At 59.9% G+C, this 3,298-nt stretch overlaps 1 protein-coding gene across 1 annotated transcript in view; it reads left to right on the top strand.

Annotated features, from left to right (window-relative positions):
* The first annotated feature begins 3,004 nt into the window (after nucleotides 1–3,004).
* The window catches only part of CSDC2 (cold shock domain containing C2, RNA binding), a 12,558-nt gene continuing 12,264 nt past the window's right edge, over nucleotides 3,005–3,298 (top strand). Inside the window, exon 1 of the mRNA XM_005871361.2 lies at nucleotides 3,005–3,204. The gene's annotated coding sequence lies outside the window, so the exon portion shown is untranslated. The remainder of the gene's footprint in view (nucleotides 3,205–3,298) is intronic.

Below are 3,298 nucleotides of genomic sequence, written 5' to 3'. Positions count from 1 at the left end.
TATACATTTGTTTGTGTACTTGGTGCTGTGTCTCTTCCTAGATGAGACAGCTTGGTAAACTCAAGGAGGGTGTTTGTCTTATTCACTGCTGTATCTGAGCCTAGACCACCTGGCGCATAGTAGGTAGTCAATGAGTATTTGTCACAAGTATAAACAAACGAACTGATCACGTGATCAGAGCTGCAGAAAAGTATCTTCTCAACAAGGCAGTCGTGGGATCGCAGAGGATGACTGGGGGCGGGGAGAGAAGGAAGGACCGCTCCGAGATACTAGGCAAAATCCCTGGGATGGGCTGAAGCGGGTGCCCCGCCAAGGAGATGGGCACCGGGGAACTGAAAGACATTTCAAAGGCATGTGGTGCAGCAGAAAGAGTAACAGTGCAGACATTCTTTAAATGGAAGCCAGGATTCCTGCGTTTTCATCCCAGCTCCGTGACCAGCTGTGTGAGGCTGGGCCAGTTTCCTAACCTCTCTGTGCCTGAGTTTCCACATCCGTTAAGGGGCACCAACACCTTAGGGGTTGTGGATGCAGGGTTATGCGGGTTCAAGGCCATGGTTGTCCAGCATGGCCCCGTGGTGGGCTGACGGTCAGTCACGGAGTGGGACTTATAACCCAGGTGGAAGCACTAGGATTCCGAGGCTGCTGGGCTCTGACCCGCCTCCTTAGCTCCTCCAAGATGAGGGAGGCTTTCAAGGAGACGAGCTTTTGAATTCTCAGCTTTTCACAAAAATAGCCTCCCCGGCAGAGGCCCTGGTGGGAAGCAGATGATGCTTTGTTACTCGCTGCTGGTGGGTGGTGGGTGGCGCCAGGCTGCTCATTTCCTGAATGAACAGCTGTGCCCTCTCCTCCTTGTCGAGAATAATCGTGGCACTGCTCCAGCCGGCCGGCCGGCCCCCTTCATTCACGCCTCTCCCGCTGCCTGGCAGCCCAGCACATGTCTGCCAGCTGGTGGGGAGGAGCCGGGGAGGAAGAAGGCTGGACATGAAGGGGGTCGGGCCCTGGCCTCGTTCACGGCGCACCAGGCTCAGCTTCTCAGAACTAGCCCTCCAGGCCCTGCCTCCTGGCCTCCAGGCCTCACCAGCCTCTTTCCTCTCCCCCTGGCACCCCAAAGCTCGAGCCCATCTGAGGGCCTCCCGACCAACCGGCCCCTTCCCACAATGTCCTCTCTCTGGATTCTGGCAAGGCTGGCCCCTTCGTGTCAGCTGGGGCTCCGTTTAAACATCATCACCTTGGAGCAGTCCTCCCAGGCCACTCCCCTCTGCTGGCCATCGGTTGGTCACTCATGCTGGCCACCAGCAGCCCAAGGCCAATGCTGCACCAGCTCAGGGGCCGAGGGGAGAAGAGCCGGCCTCGGCATCCATCGAGATTCCAGCCCAAGTCCTGGTACTGGTTCTCCTTGGCCAAGCCTGGGCCAGGGGTCCTGTGGACCACGTGAGAGGACAGGGGTGTCCCCAAGCACGACAGGGAGGCAGTGCCCAGCAGAAGGGGCAGTGGGCGGTGGGCAGTGAACATCCCAGGTGTCCACCACGGCCCGTCCGGAGCCCGGGGCTCAGGCCCCCGCTCTGTCACGGCCACTTCTGAGCCAGGTGAGTCCGTGGAGCCCCGCCGTCTCTCCCAGCCTGTTTCCTCCCCCAGGTGAACCTCCAGGACTTGTCATGAGAAGCAGCTGAGATGATGAAAACGATGATCATCTTCGGAGGAGAGGAAGGCACGGAAGGAAGACAATTGAAGGGGAAGGGTCCTCGGGGCAGGCCCTCGGCGGGCGGAGGGAGTCAGAGCTCCGGCCTCAGGTCCCAGCAGGCCGGTGTGACACCACGTGTCCTGCAGAGCCAGACCCCTGGACCGAGTGCGCCTAGCTCTCCCGGAGGTTCTGGAAGGGCCGGGTGTGTGAGCGCGTTGGATGCCCTGGGTCCCGTCCTCTTCTAATCATGTAAGGGGCCCAGGCCAGTCTCTCCTCCCGTCGGAGCCTCTGTTTCCTCGCCAGCAAAGCAGGGTGATGACAGTCAGCCTGGGGCTGTGGTGAGTTCTAAACGAGGGCAAAGCCGGCTGCCTGGCCAGCGGGCCACCCTCAGGGCGCCTTACCAGCTGTTCTTATGCATTATTTGTATTTTTCGCGATTGTGTCCCTTGTAACTCCGCCCTCCTTTTATTTTAGTAGGACTTGGAAATGCCCGCCTGCCTCAGCAGTCCTGAGTCTACAGGGAAAGGCCTCCTCCTTTCCAAGCTGAGGCTGAGAGGAGGGATGAGGAGCAGCCCCTCGTGGAGCCCCCCCCCTACAGCCCAGGGCTTACTGCCCTTGAACTTCCAACCACCCTCCTTCCCTCTTCTTCTCACTCCCCTAGGAGGGTCCTCGTCAATTCAGTTCCATGGAACAATCTCAAGGGCCCACTGAGAAGGAGATGAGTCCTAACTTGCCACACTTCTCACTCCCCTAGGAGGGTCCTCGTCAATTCAGTTCCATGGACCGATCTCAAGGGCCCACTGAGAAGGAGATGAGTCCTTGTAACTTGCCAACAAGGATCCCAGAGTCCATTGAGGGACAGACCTGAGCACAGGGTGGTGCTGATGGAGGGCAGGGGACACTGAAGATCCCAGCTCCCCCACCCCCTAGTCTGGAGCACCCTCTGGGGCTCTTTCTGCTGCAGCAGCCTCCATCCGCCCAGACTCACCCCCCACCGCGCAGCCCCCCAGCACACACTCGTCACCCCACTTGCTCTCTAATTGGCAGGAGTGCCAGCTGCCCCAGCTCTTCCTCCCCTGCATTCCTCAGCGGTTCCTCCCACCTGGCAGGGCAAATTATAGCCTGGCCTGGCAATAAAAGCCACTTTCCGGAAAAAGAAGCTTTAGGGCCCTGGGAGACGCTGCGAGCGAGCTCTCTCACTCGGAGGTGGTGTCTGGGCCCCTGTCCCTTTAAGCCGGGATACAAATTCCATCCCAGCCCCTCCCTCCTGCTCCCCCTGACGTCAGGGGGAGGGCGTGTGTGAGTGAGTGAGGGGCTGAGGTGCCGCATGCTCACACACACACACACACACACACACACACACGCACGCACGCACACGCACACGCACACGCACATATACACACGCACGCGCTCATACACACAGCGCATCTTTCAGACCCTCCCCTGCGCCCAGCTCCAGGTGCCAGGAGGCAGAGTGCTGAACCGGCTGCAGGAGGCAGTCCCCACCTCAGCTGCCAGGGAGAGGTAAGGGGCTGGCCGGGGCTGGCCTGGCCGGGGCTGGATGGGGACTGAGCCACACCAGCTCTAGAAACTGGCTTTGGCAGGGGAGCAGGAGGGA

This window comes from Myotis brandtii, unplaced genomic scaffold (assembly GCF_000412655.1).
Source record: "Myotis brandtii unplaced genomic scaffold, ASM41265v1 scaffold339, whole genome shotgun sequence".
Classification (NCBI taxonomy): Eukaryota; Metazoa; Chordata; class Mammalia; order Chiroptera; family Vespertilionidae; genus Myotis; species Myotis brandtii.
The sequence above is the reverse complement of the archived record's forward strand: the minus strand, read 5'-3'. Positions and strand labels throughout refer to the sequence as shown.